The sequence below is a fragment of the Oncorhynchus masou genome, chromosome 30 (genome assembly GCF_036934945.1).
Source record: "Oncorhynchus masou masou isolate Uvic2021 chromosome 30, UVic_Omas_1.1, whole genome shotgun sequence".
NCBI classification, from domain to species: Eukaryota; Metazoa; Chordata; class Actinopteri; order Salmoniformes; family Salmonidae; genus Oncorhynchus; species Oncorhynchus masou.
In genome coordinates, this window is record NC_088241.1 from 19,175,812 (window position 1) to 19,197,151 (window position 21,340).

A 21,340-nucleotide genomic window follows, 5' to 3' on the forward strand; every position below is an offset into this window, starting at 1 on the left:
TACTCTGTCCTCATTAGGACTTGATACCAAATGCTTTATTGTAGAGTATGAATGAATGATGGGCTGCATATTGAATACACATTGCCATCTTCTTATATAATTTGCTTGGCGGAGAATTTACTTGGAGTAAATCCAAAACGCGAAGCAGTAATTGGGTTTGGGGATTAGGGTTCAGGCTACCCTTTGCGTTCTGACGGTGTCAGTGGTAAAAGACAGCACGATTTAAACTTTCTCAGCACCGAGCACTCCTACACCATACCTGACCGGAAGGCTTTGTAGCAATTATTTATTTCGGCCTCCCTTCCCCATTCATAACCTAAAGAAAGAATCGAATGAAAAAAATGGATTTGTAATAATACGATCACGCCCATCATGAAACGAGATGTTTTGAAGAGAGCAAAGTGCAGGGGAGGGGGCACAATGGTGAAAGTCATTCTTTTGAGCACGGTTCACCTCTGCGGTTGAGTTGTCAGCGTGGTTGTATGCAGTATTAAAGAGGTCGGTGTGTTCATAAAAATGCACCGGGCTGCACGAAACCGAGCTTATTTGTGTTAAGGTGACGCACGAGTGTGAAGATGGGACCATTTTCATTATTGGACCTCTGAGCCTGTGGGGCTTTTGAATGTTTATTGAATGTATGCCTGGGGGCATTTAGACAGCATTAGAGATGTTTTCCTAGTACCAACCTCCTCCTATCCTTTGGATTTGGCCTCATTTAAAAGAGGTTAGGCCTATGTGCCTGCACCAGTTGCTCTTGTTTAGTTAACGTGCCGGTAGCCCTAAGTGAAGGGGGTGGAGATGCACTTTGATTATGATATTAATCTGGGAATCATGTGTGAGAATCAATGGGAGTTAAACCGTTCAGATTTAACTGAACTAATGACAGAATTCAATGGGATTATGGGTTAATTATAGTCTTAACTAGGCCTGTTCTTTGGACGAATTGGATTGATTAGATCTCAGTGAACAAAAGGTTTTAACCAAACAAGTAGACTAGCCTTTATCGCCTGACTTGTTCAAATGGATAGGATATCAACTTCCTAACTTGTATTAAACCTATACGGTGCCTTGTGACATGTGAGATCAGAGCAAAAAGGCTGTAAGGCTGTATCTTCATAATTTAAATCTGCGGAGAGCATCCAAACATGCTTTATTTTGTCGATGCTATATTTGTAAATAAATTCAATGTCTCATCTATTGAGAAAACAAACCGTGTTATTTTATTCATTCGTCACTTTTGCAACGCCTAAACCTTAGGTCTAAAACCTTACACAGAAGCATATGTCAAATGAATCTGTGCAGAAATGCATATTTCAGATCAGCACGTTTACTATTGACAATACATCAACGTCCGGCTGCATTATCTTCCTGAATAAAAGTACATGGAATTATATGCACTGTTTGTCCCTTATTTGCAGGAACAAAACATCCCCCTGCATTCAACAAATAGGCATATTCTTGGAGAAGAGTTAAGATTGTATAATACGATTTACCTGACTGAGTGCGCCACCGTACCTGTACAGCCTTCAGTCAGGAGGCACTGTTCACTCCATGCATGGTCCTGAAGTTACGCGTCACTCAAACTTCAGCCCTAGAACACAGTGTTGGTATTTTTTATGTAAACTTATTCTTGTCCTGGATCTAAATGTAATTGGTGGAATATATAGAGTAGTGGCAATTATTAGTATCACATTTAAGTAAATGGATGCTGAGGCCATATTTTTGTTTACTGAACCCACATCACACATGATGGTCTGCACCCCTTTTAAATACAATGAACAGGCCACATGTTCTCAATTGTTGTTTTGTAACTAGAATGGGTCTGATATTTTTGGCATTGCTTAAAGGCAACCCAAAGTTCTAATTACGTTATACATATGTAAAGCCTATTATATATATATTTTTAATGAGTTTATGTGTATCCCACATGCTCTTTTTGAATCAAGTATCATATGGTAATCAGTGAACTTAATTGTTTTATTCAAAATAGAAGGCTCTGGTGGTAAACCATAATGTCCAAATGGAATAGAGGAATTTCAACAGGGAAAACATACACATATTGCATGCACCATGTATAATTCATATTGCATAAAGCAACATTGATAACGTGTATTCGTCTCTTCATTCTGCATATTGGTATTTTACTTCTTACTTACTTACATACTTACTTATCAGGATCAGATAGATAGTCAACTAAAAGTAGGCCATCTCCAGCAATGGCCGTTGATCATAGGTTACTTATTTTATGAGTAGGAGAAGAAAAAAAATCGCATGTTGGCCATACACGTTAATATCCTTTAAAACTCTTCCATATAGATAGGCAAATAATGAAAGATAACCCCCAACATTGTAAAGTGGAAACCTCAATGATCATTTAAAGGTAACATGAATGTAAACTATATGCCTATATATGGCTATACATTATTCTGGGATTGGAATTTACCTGCATATTTTCTTTAAAGGCCCAGTGCAGTCAAAATCGTGATTTTCTATATTTTCTATATATATCCATACTGTGAGGTTGGAATAATATTGTGAAAATGATGATAATGTCCTTTTAGTGTAATAGCTGTTTGAAAAGATTGCCTGAAATTGCCGCCTGTTTTGGTGGGATGGAGTTTTGGCCTGCCTGGTGACATTGCTAGGCAGTAAATTAGCTAATAGACCAATAGTAATTGGGGTGGCAGGTAGCCTAGTGGTTAGAGTGTTGGACTAGTAAAGGTTGGAAGATCAAATCCCAGAGCTGATAAGGTAAAAATCTGTCGTTCTGCCCCCGAACAAGGCAGTTGATCGTTCCTTGGCTGTCGTTAAAAATAAGAATTTGTTCTTAACTGACTTGCCTAGTTAAATAAAGGTAAAATAAAGAGAATTCCAAAACTCTCTGCCAATAAAAGCTAGTTGTCAGATTTCCCTCCCACTCAGACCACTCCTAGCTAAATTCTTGCTTGAGAAATTGTCCTTTGCTAAGAAACTATTTTGGTTTCTTTTTGACCATTTTCATTGGAAACAATCACAATAAGGTTGTTACCCAAAAATAATTTGATATTGAAATAAAAAGAGCTGCGTTAGACCTTTAAGGCTATTTGTATGTTCACGCTGAGAATAAACAAATATGAACTAGTCACTTTCAAAGTGTAAGAACTTACTTTTGTGCGAAATGATAGTTGAATTAAACATTAAATGTCCATTATGTTTTACTTGGAAGAAGTCAATTGCAGGTTCTCCCTCCATATTAAATATTTTGTTAGTTGTTTTCAACGACGACACTTTGCCTTTGGTGGGTCTATCATGTTCCATATTGGCTATACCCAGTTGTGCCGCCAACGCTACATTTAACAGAAATAATGGAATGTAAATAGCATATTTCAAATATCAAAATATGGAAACATCCCATGCTGATGTAGCCTCTAGCAATCTTTACACTTAGGCCTACTATTTTAACATTATGCAAATCACCTCTCATCAGATAAAAAAATCAGCAGGTAGGTTTTTTCTATTACCTCGGATCCTATTGAATAAACATTGCCTTCTGGTTGCTTACCTATGCCTATAATTATTCGTATTGTTTGTATAAAAAAACACTTAATTAGCACAATTTTCATTTATGGGAATATTAATTTCTTGACGTTTCCATGCAACCAAAGACCGAGAAGAATACACCACTAAGCATGGCAGAAACGTGCTAATTGAACCAACTGCAGTCATAATTCAGCATTTGTTTCATGTCCATTGGCAGGGTATGCGGGCTACTCACGATGTTTTATAATTATGGGCATGTGGGTTGGTTTTAGAAATATTCCTCTCTTGCGGTAGTTCAGGATTAACAGAGGAGAAAAAAATCAGACAAACACACACTGTTCATTTGCATGTTGTATCCCACGGTGGAAATTACAATGGCGTGCAATTAATATGCACATAAATTAAAAGCGAGAGGGTTCTAAATTCCAGGCACAGGCGGTCTTCCTAGAGGAAGAGAAAGGCCTCCGTTGGCGGAGTAACAAGCAGAGTGTTCACACGCTAAATTAGGGAAGGAGGGAGGAAAGTGTTTCTGCAAGTAGGCTACACCAGCCCTATTACCACCCCACCACTCTCCCCAAGGACAAAAGTAGTCCTATCGATGAAATGACGGTATGCAGAATACCAAGCTTCACTTAAGGTGGGCGTTTCCACTTAACCACTCCATAAACATCATACAATATTATACTAAAAAACATATAATTATGTAAATTGTTTGCAGTTATGTTATTGCACTATAAATGGTAATGATCAGATGGTCCATTTAAGGTTGACATATTGGCCCTCCCCTTATGTCGTATATAATTGTATGGATACAGGTTTACAAAACAACTATTTTGATTACCCCATACAGTGCCTAGTGAAAGTCTACACACCCTTTTCACAGTCTTCACAGCCCTTAAAATGTAACTTAAAAGGGGATTACATTAGATTTTTTTCCTACAGTTGGTGGAAGCACCTTTTGCAGCCTTTAATTACAGCTGTGAATAGAAAATACAGCAATATTCAAACCTTGTCAATCTATGATTTTCAAACATATTCAAATCAGGACTGAGACTGGACCACTCAGGTACACTCAGTATTTCTTGGAAAGCCATTCTGGTTTATCTTTGGCATTGTGTTATTGTCCAGCTGAAAAATAGAACTATCCCAGTGTTAGGTTTTCAGAAAACTTAAGTGTTTTCCTCTAACCTTTTGGCTTGGCTTTGCTCCTGTCATATTTATTTCGATCCATACCTATAGGCATACCTATAACATGATTCTGCCACCACAATACTTTAAAAGACAGAAGATTTTACTCTGTGTTGTGCTGTATTGAATTTGATCCAAACATGTAGTCTTTAATTTAACCCTCCTGCTGTGTTCTGGTATAATTTGACCAATTTACAAGTTTTCTCTCTGAAAAATGTAGGTCATTTAATCTGATTGTCATAAGGTTCCATGACTTTGTCCACACAGGGCATCTGAACACACAAAATACATTTAGATGATTTTCATTCAATTTTGGGTGTTTTATTTAACTTTTGTGTTCCTGGTCAAAAATGACCGTCATTAGAAATGAATGGGTGAGACTACAATTAGTGTATAAAATTGCGTTCAGGCATATGGCCATTCATCAGATGGACACAATTCCTCTCCCAGACCCCCACATGCATGTGTGTTTGAGCGCACACACACACACCTCACTCCCCTTCTTGGCTTCTATGGCAACCCCCACGGGAACCTTTCCCCAATATAATCTTTGCCCAACGGGAACCACACCTGTTGGCATTCTTACAAACAATCGCAACATTGTTTTAAAAATATATATAACTTTTCTCGAAGCTCTGGTACATAAAGCTTTTTTGAGGCCTTGCTCACAATTCATTCTGTGGCAGCACAATGACCAAACGATATACTGTAGATGAGGCTCTTGATCATATCTTTGAACATGACACTGGTGAAGGGGAGAGAGTCCTTGTTAAACTTTGATACAAAGTAGTCTGTGATAAATAGCTCAATATGTTTTATCTGAGTATTTGTTATAGTCAAAATAATCCATACATTATGCTTTTTTTACTCAACATCTAGTTGTATAAGCTCAGGTCATACAACTGTATGGCCATTAATAGCAAAGGCCATTAATAGCAAATATAAGTTCAAAACTTTTAATGTTCACAAGAATTTAAGTTGATAAAAAGATCTAACACAACATTAGGTGATAATATATGTATTATTATGGATGTATAATCAGCTATAATAGGACGGTCATTTTGGACCGGGAACACAGAATGAATTAACATGAAACGAACACAACAGGAGGGTTAAGCCAAAAAGTTTATTTCCGTGTAATTTTGCAATATTCCTTAACAGCCTTGTTGCAAACAGAATGGATGATTATGGAGTGGATTTTTAAATACAGGCTTCCTTCTTTGTCATACAGGCCAGAAATGTGGAGTGAATGCAATGTTGTTGATCTTCTGTATTTTCAAGTATTGTTGTGGCAGCATCATGGTATGATTGTCACCAGCACCAGGATCAGGATCAAAAGAAATATGAAAGGAATAAAGCCAAGCTAAAAAGTTAGAGGAAACCATCCACTTCTGAAAACCTAATCCTGAGGTACAGTTCTATTTTTCAGCAGGACAATTACACACATTTTAATGGTAAAGACACACCAGAATCACTTTTCAAGATGTGAGTGTTCCTGAATATTCCAGTCTCAGTCCTGACTTAAATAAACTTGAAAATCAGAAACAAGGTTTGCATATTGATGTCCATCAATGATTCCCAACCAATTTTACTGAGCTTGAGGAATTAAAAAAAACAATGGATATACACTGAGTGTACAAAACATGACCAGGTGAAAGCTACGCTCCCTGATTGATGACACCTGTTAAAACCACTCCAATCAGTGTAGATGAAGGGGAGGAGACAGGTTAAAGAAGGATTTTAAAGCTTTGAGACAATTGAGACATGGATTGTGTATGTGTGCCATTCAGAGGGTGAATGGGCAAGAAAAAATATTTAAGTGCCTTAAAATGGGGTATGGTAGTAAGTGCCAGCACCGGTTTGAATGTGTCAAGAACTGCAACTTTGCTGGGTTTTTCACGCTCAACAGTTTCCCGTGTGTATCAAGAATGGTCCACCACCCAAGGACATCCAGATAACTTGACCCAACTGTGTGAAGCATTGAAATCAGCATCCCTGTGGGACACTTTCCACACCTGGTAGAGACCATAACCCGACGAGTTGAGGCTGTTCTGAGGGCAGAAGGGGGTGCAACTCAATATTAGGAAGGTGTTCATAATGTTTTGTACACTCAGTGTATGTTGCCCTGAGAGTTGTGCAAGGTTGGTAGAATCCAATTCAAAATGATTTACAGCAGCCAAGTATTAACTCTGGGGTAATCTTTAATTTTTGTAATAATTTGGAAAATTTTCCATAACTCTTTCACTTTCAAAATGTGGAATAGGTTGTGTAGGTCGGTACTCCCCATAGGAGAACCCCTTTGGGTTCCACGTAGAACCCACTCTGGAAAGGGTCCTACAAGGAACCCAAAAGGGTTCTTCAAAGGGTTCTACTATGGGGACCATCAAAGAACCCTTTTGGGTTCTAGATAGCACCTTCTTTCTATGGATATATTAACTGTATATGAAGTGCTTACTCATTGACCTGCGTCTCGTATTTATTCACAAATGACAATGCAAGGAAAATATAAAAGTTGGTCTTATAGACTCAACCCTATATGAATATGTCTTCTAAGTTTCAGTTATTGGGCATCATCTGCCGAAAGATTTGTAAGTATTCTTAATGCTGCAGATAATGAAACCTCATATTGAGGTTTAGTTCTGTTATGGATCTACCTCTAGGCAAATCTTATTGATAGGCCTAATATCAACATGGACTAATATCATAAAAAGCACAATTATATCTGTATTTTTGTAACTTTTAAAAAATAGGCTTCTAATGAATTACAACCTCTTCATAGCCTAATTGCCATGGTTATTGTACACATGTTTTGAGCCTAGGGGTGTTGAATGTGGAGAAATGTAGCCTCCATCCTTGATACAAAAGATTGCTTGTGCAGGATAGGCCAATTCCTTGATAGAGGTCGCCACCAAGTGATTTTATTTGTCCATTACATGATGTTTATTCAAAAAAACATTGGTGTCAAATTAAATTGGCCTAATTATACTGATTCTATTAATTTGCATGCAGTATCTTAGCATTGTAATAAAAAAAATGCATGGGCTCATAGACTTTGTTTAAATGGTAATAGGCCTCTAATCCCCCATTCACTGTAACACTACATGGCCATTCTATATCCATCAGCTGCTTTAAAATGGGTTACTTTTAAATAACATCAGCAACTGAGAGAGTAGGCATAATGTACTGACTGTGTAGAACCAGAATCAATCAAACCCTAAACAACAGGGGTGAAAAGGCATGTTTACAAGTGTGTAAATCCTACATGTGGATTCAATTGAATTAAGCCCACAGACAGTCATGTCCTCATCTCAATGTGATCATATATCAAACCAGTTACAAAGCAATGTAAAAATGTCATAAATGGTGTAAGTCGTCAACAGTGAATTCATGATATCTTTGGAACAGGTGAACTACGACCTTGCTGTCAATTTTCACTTGGTGTAATGCTTACTTATAACCGCTAGAGGGGGCACACTACCTCTAACCCAGGGCTTTCCAATCCTGTCTGGAGAGCTGCCGTCCTGTAGGTTTTCACTCCAACCCTAATCTATCCTGATTCTAATAATTATCTGGTTGAGAAACTGAATCAGGTTTGGATTGGAGCGAAAACCTACAGGAGGGTAGCTCTCCAGGAACAGGGTAGAAGAGCCTGCTCTAACCAAAGCCATAAATGTATTGTTCACATTAATGTATACAGTAGGCCTATATGCATCCATGTCTGTCTCTAATCAGAACGAAAACTCAGGTGGGCTTCTATTAAGACAATCTCAATCATAACTTTTTACATTTTTTTCATATCGGAATGAAAGACAAGAAGGTCAAAGTTGAAAACTAATTTGACCCTGGCTTAGTTACTTTTCATGTTGTATTCCCTTTACAAAATAACAGATACAGCCTCTGCACTTTGGAAACTCTACACTGGTGCAATTACCTGGCCTACCTCTAGTCTCTCATTTGGGCATCCTGGTTCTCGAGAACCTGTCACCCTTTTTGAACCCTCAGCAGTTTGGTAGTCTTAGCTGAAAAAACAACTAGTATTAACACATGGTGATTGCTTCACTGTAACATTTGACTCCACCTGTTCACTATAGCCCAGATACTGGATTCCAGTTCTCCTCCTGATTGCCACATTTAAGTTCTGATTGTAGGGGTACAGCTGATGGAGGTGGGAAGGTTTGTTGGCTCCGTTGCCATGGAAACTGAGTGTTGCTAGGCAGCCGACAGGATGCTTTGGAAGCCAAGTGCAGCGGAGCAGCAGGTCACTGCAGAGAGGGATCTGCACCCACACACCTTTCACGTGGACTAACACGTGGACTTGCTCTCTCCACACAGAGAGAAAGAGAGGGAGAGAGGAATAGAAGGGAAAAAATAAAGGAAAGATTGGCTTATGAAGGGGGAGCAAGAGGAGAGAGCAAGGGTGAGGCAGTGAAGAACAATATTTACAAGAATGTCAGATATCAATTTCCCACAACTCCTATTGAGAAGATTTAGCTGTAGCCTATGTCAAAAGAAAAAAAAGGGCACCACACACACACACACTCTGATTGGTACTGATTCTGGTCTGTTGGACACAAGAGCCCTGATAAAGAGCAATCAGGTTACATCACTATAACAGCCTGCTTCCCTCCTTCAAAGCCTCTTGTTGCTAATGTGTTTGTTTGGATGGGATGAAGGGTCTCTAGCCTGCGTAAGTCTGGGGTGAGAGAGGCAGCTAGGTCACTAGGGACACTGCATTTAGCTTGAACGCCAAATCAACTGAGACAGAGACACTCATAATGTCATTGTGGAACCCTTTTTCTTTCAACTAAAAACATTAACCTCATGCATCAATATGACCATATATGTGTCCCCACAATCAGGATCCTCCACATAGTGCTGCCTGCATATTGTCTACACAACTAATATTATGGTGACTTTTGAAAACATTGCTTATTCGTGAGAAGTAACTATTGTGTGGAATGTGCTAGGACACATACCTGATCTTCCATAACATTACATAGCTCTTGATGAATGTTTCAGAATAAACACATTTTTCTAACTGCAAGTGAACCCCTTATCAAAATAATAATGTATACTGAACAAAAATATAAATGCAACATGTAAAGTGTTGGTGCCATATGTGTCATGTTCCATATGCACAAAAAGCTTATTTCTCTCAAATTGTTTGCACAAATAAGTGTACATCCCTGTTAGTGATGAGCATTTCTCCTTTGCCAAGATAATCCATCCACCTGACAGGTGTGGCATATCAAGAACCTGATTATACAGCATGATCATTACACAGGTGCACCTTATGCCGGAGACAATAAAAGGCCACTCATCATCATGTGCAGTTCTGTCACACAACACAATGCCACAGATGTCTCAAGTTTTGAGGGAGCGTGCAATAGACATGCCGAATGCAGGAATGTCCACCAGAGCTGTTGCCTGAGAATTTAATGTTAATTTATTGACCATAAACTGCTTCCAACATCGTTTTAGAGAATTTGGTAGTACATCCAACCGGCCTCACAACCGGAGACCACGTGTAACCACGCCAGCCCATATTTTGTTTTTATTTCCCATGGCATTTACATGGCTCCAAGCCCAACTGGTTGAGTGCTATGCTGTCCAACTCTAGGAACAGGCCGGTGTGAGAGAGACCAAAAGGGTGCCCATCTGTTTGCTTTAATTATCCTCTTCAAAACCCCACTACGTAAGCTCCTTATTACATAAAGCATAAAATACAGTGTAATCTCTCTACCTACAGCCTACTCCTCCCCTCTACTACTTCTGTTGCTTGATTACCCCCCAATGATCTCTCTTTCTGATTATCTGGCTGTTCGTCGATGGATCACAAAAAGTCCAATGTACATTTATGGATACACTGATTAAAGTGTCAGGCAAGTAAATGGTCCATTTGCCCGAGCCTCCCTGGCTGGGTGTTTCCAAATGTTGCTCTGCATCGACTGTGGCAGCACAGAATTAAATATAACACATTATTGGTGTGTGTGTGTGTGTGCGTGAGAGAGATCGAGAAATAAGAGAAATAAGAAGTTAAGGAGAGCCCCCAAAAGTGACTGAAATATTACAACAGGCAAACAAAGGTACATTTGATCTAAATAAGAGGAACATCATCTACAGTTCGATAAAATGCAAAATGTGGGAAAGATTAAAGTAGGCCCATTTAAAGTTTTATTCCATTTTTGTGTCATCAAGTCAAGTCAAATCAAATTGTATTGGTCACATACACGTGTTTAGCAGATGTTATTGCAGTTGTAGCGAAATGCTTTTAAATCTGTCATCAGCCTGTCTAAAAATAAATGGACACATTTGTTTCAAAAATGTTGATACTGACATCATTAATAAACCGTAGGCTACTTTCAGATACAATATAATTCAATATTTCTGTGATACCATGTCCTGTAACTTTACATTTGACAGCCCCGACCATTTGCTTCATACTGACGAAGTGGTGACGTAGGCTATGTGCGACAGACTGTAATATGAAACTAAATAAGATATGACTACTGTATGCATATTTTCATTAGTCTGGAATAAATAACATTACGTCTTTATACTGGTGAAGTAGCCGCAAAACTTTACAGATGATTATGAGCAAATGAACATGCAAGCGTGTCATGCGATTCACACTACATCCGTACATTTTAATTTCTATGCAGCCCAGCATCATCCCTTTCCTCACTGTAAACACCATTTTCTTCCGCAGCCATGAGATAAAGTAGTTCTTCTTTGAAACGCTGCTCTGCGTTTCGTCCAGTGCGTACCGTACCCTTCAAATCTGCAGAAATCGAAGTGTCCAATTTTACCTCATTAGGTGATACCCATTTACAGGATTTGTATGCTACTTTCCGTAGGTTATGCTGTACCTATATGCTACTTTATAGAGCTTATGGATGCACTTTTCTTCCCAACAGCATATAGTCAAATAATAAGACTAAATGCAAGAGAAATGTATTGAGGGAAAACGCACACGTATAAGGTCAGATGATTGGCCACATTCAATAGCCGTACAAGAGGAAAGATAATATTTATTTTTGCTATTACGCTATAAGGCACATAAGAAATCACTGGCATCACAATTGAAATGACACACTGCATTACTTCAAACGCTGTGCGTAAATTCAAGAAGTAAGACAATATTGGCAATGGATATCATGATTCAAACAGAGACGTTCCTACTTACAGTAAAACAGAAGAGGCGGAGGGATACACTCACACATGATCTCACCATTAGTCCTTCCTACTTCACGGATCACCTTCTACTAACTTCACGTTGACGAGTCAAATCCCCTGACTTCTCCAGTGATTGGTTAAACAACACGAATATCTTTTGCTTATTGGTCCGGCTAGTGTCAATCATGAAGCAGTGCCAATCACGATAGATTGGGCAGCAGCAGCAACATTGTATCGTTTGACATAACTAAATAGTTACCTTGTACATCAAGAGGAACGATTTTTCTAAATTTATACTGACGTCGACAGACAGCCTATTAACATAATCTTTATTCCTCAATCAACATTTTAAATACATAGTCATATATTTTTGAATCTCCGGTTTTACCAGACAGATGTGGATACAGTTCTACAGGGTAAGTCACTCTTCACAAGCTCGCTAACGTTACCCAGGTTAGCTACCTGCTAGTGAATGTGTTTGGTCAGTAACATTAGGCATCTGTTTACTTTGAATAACTTACATTTAACAACATGTTGCTTTCGAATGGCCACTTTCTGATGTCATTGAACTGAGGGCAACTCCAAGCAACCATAATTCGGTGTGGTGGTCGCGCGCTGGCTCGTGCTTTATTTTGAGTGCCAAGGCTAGACTACATGATGGAGAGTTTGCTTGCTGGTTTGTACATCTTGCAAACTAGGGCTTACTTTATGTCGCCTCAATGGTATGACACTAGCGTAGTTAATAAACGCGAATAATTGTTGATTGTATGGATGTAGGGATTCTCTTCCTTCATGAGCGCAACAGCCGTGGTGACTGTTCACCAAGAGCTGTCAGAACGATTTATGGAAAGTGTCACCGATGTTTTGACACGATTACTCTTCAATTCTATGAATTGATTTCACTTAAGTGAGTAGTATGAATTGTTTACTGCATACTTTATTCCTATTGAGAGGCTATTGTTGGTTGTTCCTTCATGGCAGACACGCAATTCGATGGTCTCTTTCTCCATCGGCAAGAGAGTTTACAGCACAGCATAGCATAGCGCAAAGAGAGCATCAAGGTGTCAGAAAAAAGTGATTTAAGGAACCTTTGGTGTCAACGGAATGCGCATGTAAGCCAACGTTAATGTTTTGCATCCATCAAATGGTAAACATTGCCTAAATACTTTTGACCTGACTGTATAAGAATTTGACGGCGCAAAAATGGTTGCCTGTGGTATAATTGCTGTTTTCTCAAGGGAAAAGTGTCAACAAACTATTGATTACTCCTAAAATCCGGAATCCATTTTGCCTGTGAACGTGTTGGAGATAGCGTGTGTAGACTAAATCTTCAGTGTAATTAGTGTGTTGTAATAGGAATTCTTTCCCAATATTCTTTGAGGAGAAATTATATTCTGTCAGTTTTTCCATTACCCTTGCATGTTGTTTTTACAGTAAAATAGGAAGTCTAGTTATTTAATTAATGCTCTGCTTAAACCTTAATATGTGACAGTTTAGTGTCTCACCTGTGGGATTAAATGTATTAATGTCTTTCCCCTCCCCTGTAAATGAGGGGCATAAACTGATGAGTGTTTCAGCTATGCATGCAGGTATAGTGCACGTTGTGATTCCAGTCAGGGTGTCACATGGCAGAGACAGGGTCCTTAGGGACACAGTCCAGATAGAGGTTCTCACCAGCCCTGGCAAGCCTCAGAGCAGTCAGAGACCGAGTAGGAGATTACAGGACGATGAGCTGTCCCCGTAAGGACATGTCCCTGTGTTTCCCGCTAAGGAGTACTTACAGGTAAGACAGGGAACAAATGACACTTTTCACCCTGATAAAAAGATAAAGGCTAATCTGTTTTCAGCGTTGAGACAGTTTGGGTCAGGACCAGTGCCATGGACTGGGTATTCCAACCAATACAAAATAACTCTGCTGTCTCTGACATTGTCAAGATGTCAGAGCTAATGGGAGCTTTACACCCCTCCCCCTCACAGCTCCCCCTACCTTATCTATTCTTGTCTCTCTGGAAGACACTGGCCCTCATGAGTCTCCTGTGCTGGCCTCAATTTTGACATCATTAGAGGCTCCCGCCATCATTCCCACATGTGCCACAGGACACAGTAGGATGTCATGAAATAGTTTAAAATGTTTAGGCATTGCAATTGGATGAATTGCACCCCCTTTATTTCTCCACAGACACAATCACACACACACACACACACACACACACACACACACACACACACACACACACACACACACACACACACACACACACACACACACACACACACACACACACACACACACACACACACACACAGCCTAAATTGGCAGATTGAGTGTAAGTAGACTTTTACTTTGCTGAGCCTAAAAACAACAAATAACTTTAAGGCTCAGCAAAGTAAAAGCCTTTTTTGTGCCTGAGAAGCGTGACGAAGTCCTACTAGCCTCTGCCAGACTCTCTTACAAGTCTCTTACCATTTTTTATTTATTTAAGCTTTAAGCTTTTATTTAACTAGGCAAGTCAGTTAAGAATACATCTTTATTTACATTGATGGCCTAGGAACAGAGGGCAAACTGCCTTGTTCAGGGACAGAATGACAGATTTTTACCTTGTCAGCTCGGGGATTCAATCTAGCAACCTTTCAGTTATTGGCCCAACGCTCTAACCACTAGGCTACCTGCCGCTCCTCCTTCTCTCCTATTTAATAATGGGCAACTCAAAAATGTAACTTAAGTTATATGAAAGGCAAATGGGTAACACTTTACATTAAGTTGGTCTTATACCTATGTAATAACTCTGTAATTACAGAAGTGAAAACATAATGTTTTTATGGCGCCCTCAGAATAGCCATGCCACATGGTGGCTCCAGTCAAAAAAATAAGATTCCTCTTGTTAACTCAGTCTCCAAGGAATAACAATCATCCTCTCATGCTGCAGCGACCTGCTTGACTGCAAACACAGATGGTCAGCTATAGTGCTCTTCAGACATCTCACGTGTGGCCCATACAATTACTGTATTTTTATATGTGGTACGAATGTGAATGTAAAATATTTGTTTTGGTGTGAGCATCTATAGGGAGGGAATGACAGAGACAGTAAGGATACTTGAGAAGGGATAGAAGTGGGGCTCTAGCAATCTATGGATTAGACTAAAGAGTGAGTGATCAGCATAGCCCTAAATCCTAAAGATGCCTGCTGCCCAGAACATTCTATTGGTCAAGGCCTTCTCTCCTCTAATTACAGGGTAATTTCAATTAAGCACTAATCTCTAGGACAATCAATGGTGTACTGGCCACCCCTTGCCTGACACAAATATTGATGTGATTTAATCACAGCCTAACCCTAGGCTAAAATAATGCCTGGACAGTTCAAGTTAAATGTCTGTCTGACCTCCCATGCACTGGCTTACAGCTGACCTCATGTTATCTTGCTCTATTGCGAAGGAAGATGTCTTATCTTCACTTCAGTCAGGTCAGATAAGTATAGGTCAGATAAGTATAGCCTCTGCTTATTGTCATGCCGAAGAACCCAATTGTTCCACCTGTAACAAACCATCAGCTTTGGAAAGAATGAGAGCGTGCTCTGTTATATCAAGTATAAAATACTGAGTGTGTGCTCTCGCTGTGTTTGTATCATGGCCTCTTTTTTTGTGGTCTTTTATTCCAAAGCAGCTTTGCCCACTGCTTTTCCCACGCTGAGTGTTTAGAGCAGGAAGAACTCCGCTGCACAACAGGGTCCTGCCTTCTGCCATTATGGCTGTGATTCAATCATCACAGGGCCTCACTTTACACCAGCACACTGTAATTGAAAGACATGTCACCCTCTCTCTTCGCTTAATGGAGCCACAAGCCAAAGGTGCTTAAAGTGAGCAGTATACTGACAACATTCGCCTCTCCATCCCCTTTCTTTCCATGTCATTTCCTGTGTGGCTCAGTCGGTAGAGCATGGCGCTTGCAACGCCAAGCGTCGTGGGTTCGATTCCCGGTAGGGCCACCCATATGTAAAAGTAGTGGCCCCAGCCGACTTGTAAGTCGCTTTGGACAAAAGCGTCTGCTAAATGGGATATATATATATATATATATATATTTCAAAATGGCCTCCCCTCAATGCTTCATCCTGAAATTGCAGCCAGATGACCTCTGCACAGAGAAAAGATCTATAGAGGTGTAATGTGTCTTGGCAACCTTTGTCTCCCAACCGTCCCTCCAAGGATTAAAGCCCAGTGAGCTCTGCTTCTCCTTAACTATAGGGCAGAAAAATCTTTACTAACCCAGGACTAATCTCTCCTCCAGCAAGCTCTTAATTGCTGACCTCATGTAGAGCGATGGCCCACTAACCGAAAGGTTGCTGGATAGAAATCACCGAGCTAGGTACAAATCTGTCGTTCTGACCCTGAACAAGGCAGTTAGCCCACTGTTTCCCGGTAGGCCGTAATTGTAAATAAGAATTTGTTCTTCACTGGCTTGCCTAGTTAAATAAAGTTTTTAAATAAAAAATGAAATAATAATTGAGCCATCAGCAGCAGATTCAGGGGTTAAACATCAATTAAGGTAATGTGCAGAGAGGCACAGAGGAGAGAGGGCTCCAGTCCAGAGGGCAGAGAGGTCGACTAGGCCCTAGGGTCCCTGAAGAAAAGGGGGCCAGTGGAGGGGATACTGTGGCAGAAGTGGAGATGTGAAGTGCCCGCTTAGTGATGAGTGATTTGGACCATGGAGTGGAACAGGTCGACGGTGATAATGAGATTCTCTACCGTGGTAATAGAACATGAAAACGGTTTGGTAATAGAATTTTTGTTACTTTCGTTTCTTCTGTCAAACGTGTTTCACGTCGTCTACTGATTGAGAGAGGATTAAGTCTATCAGCGCAGCTGATGTCCCCTTATAGCACGAGAGCACCATGCATGCTTCACTTACTCATTGCTAGCTTTAGCCTGTCCTGAGGACTGGTAGTCTGGGCTGCATCACCACTCGTGCTGCACAGAAGTTAACACACTTGAATAATGCAACACATCATGTAGAAATGTTGAAACGGTTCATTACTGGTTGCGAAACAATGTCCATTACAGTCTAGAGCACTTTACAATGCAAGAAGATGATACCGGCATCTTCGAGTTTTGTAGGCTAACTTTCCTTGCTAGCTTACAGTTGGAGCTAACATCAATTCACGTACCTAGTACCTTGTTTGTGATAATATGCAAACCATAATGCAAAAAGCAGATTTTCGCTAGTAGCATTTTAGCTAAAGACTTATGCTAGCCATCTAGTCTGTTTATAAATGTGCAATAACCATAAAAAGCACAATTTATATGAGGAGTTGGCAACTCGTTCTCATTCTGAGAAATAAGGTAGGTCACTTGTTTTCAACTTCTGAACAAAGTGGAGGGGCTAGCATGCTTTCCAAAATGGTTGAAGACGGACAGAAGGGTGTGTTCGTAACAATTCAACTGTTCTACCTTGTTAGCTAGCAAATAGATTCAAGTTGGCTAAACATCAAATATAAAGATTAGATGGCTACTCACTATAGATAGGGCTGGGAATTGCCAGGGACCTTACGATTTTATCACGATACTTAGGTGGCGATACGATATGTATTGCGACTCACAGTTTTATATTTATTGAAATTTAATACTGTGATTTTATTGCGATTTTGATGTTCCAAACATATTGTTTTGACCAGTTATATAAATAAAAGTGCTGGAAACAAATTGACTTTCTATTTAACATTTAGATAGAGAACGAGCTATGAATGGAAAATACTGTAGTTTTGCTGCAGGTACAGCCAACTAGCGCAAAATAATATAGCTAAATTGTCGATACGATATATTGTCAAATAATATCCCGATATGTAACTGTATCGATTTGTCTCCACTCCCATCACTAACTCACTAGCACCTGGGCTTGTGCTTGAAAGATTGTTTATGAGACCTGTGTTAATCTTCTATAATGCCTGCAACAAGAAGTTAGTCATTATTACTGAATGTGCGTTATGTGTGGTTCTAGTTAAATCTAACAAAAAGGGCATTTTCATAGACAGACTTGAATGCCAGAGCAGTGATTATAAGTTCCAAATGGAAGGTGAACATATTTATTCTGTATCCCCACGAAATTAGCCAAAACAAGCTCAATAACTCAATGCATACACACACTCATTGAATATGATTCACCTGTATTGTGAATAGGCCTAGGCTACATCTTCATTTACACAATTTAGCAATAGACTAGAGATTTACCATTTAAAATAAATGTTTACTATTATGTGGTTAAACAAACAAAGTAAAAATAAAAAAGTTAAATGTAATGATATTGAACTCAAAAGGTATGGATCAAGTGCCATACTGTTACTTTGGCTAATTAGCCTTTTTTTTACGTATCCTTTTGGTATAGAGTATCGTGATTCTAAAACTGGTATCGGTATCGAAGTCAAAATTCTCGTATTGTGAGTGGTAACGGCCTGGTACAGTTGCGGTCTGATGGAGTAGAGTCTTATTCTAATTACCAAAGGGTGGTTCTTGGCATACCCCCAATCTAAAGGCAAAGTAGAGAGGATTGACATATTCTCAAGATTGTAGGTAGTCTATTTGAAGCTCCCATTTTGCATATTTTACTGCCCTTCAGATTTGATTCCCAACCACCTTTTCTTGGTCATTTTGAATAAGCAGAGGTGATTGAATGTTATGAAATAACCTGACTAGCAGTGAGAAACAGCTGAAATCCTCTCATATTATTTAGAAATATTTTATTTGACTAGAAACAGCTGTTTGCTCTCTAGCGGAGGTTCAAACACCTTCGACCTGAGCATGTAGAACTTCGCACCAGTTAATTGGGTATAAGGATGCAATGTTTCAAACAGCTCCAACACACCAAAGACTAATCTCATGAGCATTTGAATCTGTTACATCCGTTCTCTGAACTAAAAAACTATGAGAACTGACTGGTGTCACTCTGGAAAAACGAGGTCCCTGAAACGAGGTGGTTGATTTTGTGTGACCACCGGTGTCAGCTTACAGCAAAAATAGCAGCTGCTCGCCTCTTGAAGGGGAAGTTAGGTTCCACATCTCTGCTTGTTCGAATTCAACCATAGACTTAAAGCCGTGAATGGTATAGCGATTAGCGTTCCATTGTACCGCCGGTCATAAAAGCATACCAATGATTCCTTATTAATTTAATATACTGTAGCATTCATCAATTCTCACTGGAGCCATTAGTCTACTATAACTAAAATAACATTTCCTTTCCTTTCACAGCTCTAAATGGTCACTCTTGATCCTTGTTGTTGTAACAGCATTAGTAAGCATGTTAACATCTCGCATTGATTAGATGGACTCCGAAAGATGAAGAGATCTTCCGTGGTTCTTGTAAGGGCAGCTAAACTCACTGAAATGACCCATCTTAACAGTTCTTCAAAAGTTGGTTTATCATCAGATACCATTGTCTTGTGATTGGTTTGCTCACCATGTTTCTTTATGTATGTCAATCATGCATCAGGTTATAGCTATCAGTGATCAATGTTTTGTAAAAAAATATAGCTGAAGAGAGAAAAAATCAATGGTAAATCCTTACATCCAGTTGTTGCTTTTCTCTAAAAATACTCTGCTCAGAGCACTACATTTATCCAATCCGTCTCTAAAGACTGCTTTAAATATACAGCTTTGGAGAAAAACATTGAAATCTGGGTTGACCTCCTTTTGGCTAGTAGGTAGAAACAGTTGAATAAATCAAAATGGTGAATGCACGTAACATGTATTTTTATCTGGGATTATGGAATCTGTAGGAGTATATTAAAACTCCCTCATTCCGTTCCATGACGGTGTCCATATCCTTTTGTTTTCATTCTTCTTCTCTACCACTCAGTAGTTTTGCCAGAGGCTTTATCCAGATGAAGTCGAATTTCCCTCCTTAATATACTCTTTGCGAATAGAAAGGGTAATCTTGCATAATGCCAACCGAATGGGCTTTTTGGGGGTCTTTGGTGGGATCAAGACATCACAACACATTTAGGCTAAATGCAACACATATGCAAGATTATCATTAACAAATGAGTCTGGGATGAGCAGGGATGAGCAGGGATTCGGAACACAAAGTGTTACACTACACCACACAGGGGCCAGCGTGACCTTGACTGTGGTGTCAATTTAATTACATTTGTGTTCATTCAGTTCAAATCAGGCAAGCCTTTTTTCTGTCATTTTCTACATAAAAGATCTCAAAGAAACAAGGTAATGAGAACAGTATTTAGAAAGTCTACTGAGTCGAGCACAAATGGTTCATAACTAACCTGAACCAGTGTGTTCAGGTAATGTTAGATTTAATGTAAGGGGAGAGGACGTTGGATCAGGTTCAGCAACCGCCAGTGAACTGTATTTAAACAGAGTATTGGATGAGGCCTTTGGGAAAATCAACCCGTGTTCTATGGAAAATGCAGCTGAATCCATTGGACAATGTGAAAATTTCAAGTACAGTGGGAAGGTCTGTCATTGTTACGAGAGTTCAAAAACCTCCAGGAAAGAGACAAAAGTAGAAATGAAGAGACTTCCACAGCTGTAGAGAAATATAATAATCCAAACTTTGAGACTGAAAGAGAAGAAGAGCGAGTGAGACCAAGCACCAGCTATGCCGCTGTGCTGACGGGGTTACCGTGGTGCGAGAGCAGGGGCTGGCCATCACTTCGGCACAGCTGAAACGGCAAGCGCCCGAGCTGAAACACTACACCTCCGCCTCTCACACTCCTCTCTCCTTCTTCTTCTCTCCCTCTTTCCCTTTGATCTCAAGTCCTGCCATTACTTGCTCTTCATCCTTTCCAAACTCCCCTCCCATCTTGTTCCCCCCAAACCTGTGTCTTACACTTGTTATGTCACTGACTTATGGCAAATGCTGTAAGTTGTGCCCTCAATTTAATGTATATCACCCTTTCCTCACTGCGGCGTGATATAGTTTTATGGGTGTACAGATGTGGTACAGTAGTGGGGCCATCTGCACAGGGCTCATTGAGTTAGCCGTGCGCTCCATGCAGGGTGTGTTAGGTTACGTTGGGAGGGAAGATGGCTGGCTTTTTCCTCTTCTCTTGTGAAGCAGCCATTACCCAGAGTGGGGAATGGTTCCAGTGAGTCAGGGAAAGGGAGAGAGTAAAAAATCCCCTCTCCACCCTTCCAAAGTGACACACTTTCCATTGTGTGCGTGTGTGTGCGTGCATGGGTGCTGGTCTGGTACTGATCCCCAGCAGCAATCTGAGTAGTGTGGACAACAACTGGGAAGGGCAATCTGATGTTACCATGGAACAAGTGTTGAAATGGCAGACTACTGCATGTCATACAGCCTTTGGACCACTGAAATACAGTCTATAATTAGGTTATATCCAACCTTTTTATGCAAGTAAAGTACATGTCGGATAAAAAATTTAATGACATGCCTGATGGAAACAGCTAATTTGTTGGTCAAATTTCTAAATGTAGACCAAACAAAATATGCTAG

At 39.8% G+C, this 21,340-nt stretch overlaps 1 protein-coding gene across 7 annotated transcripts in view; it reads left to right on the forward strand.

Moving 5' to 3' along the window:
* The first annotated feature begins 12,028 nt into the window (after positions 1-12,028).
* Positions 12,029-21,340, forward strand: part of LOC135522253 (myocyte-specific enhancer factor 2D homolog) — a 75,890-nt gene continuing 66,578 nt past the window's right edge. For 6 of the 7 annotated variants that reach the window (XM_064948335.1, XM_064948338.1, XM_064948339.1 and 3 more), the window contains exon 1: positions 12,029-12,299. The gene's annotated coding sequence lies outside the window, so the exon portion shown is untranslated. Of the gene's footprint in view, positions 12,300-12,763; positions 12,791-21,340 lie in introns of those variants that run through there. The other variant, XM_064948334.1, reaches the window with a different exon arrangement.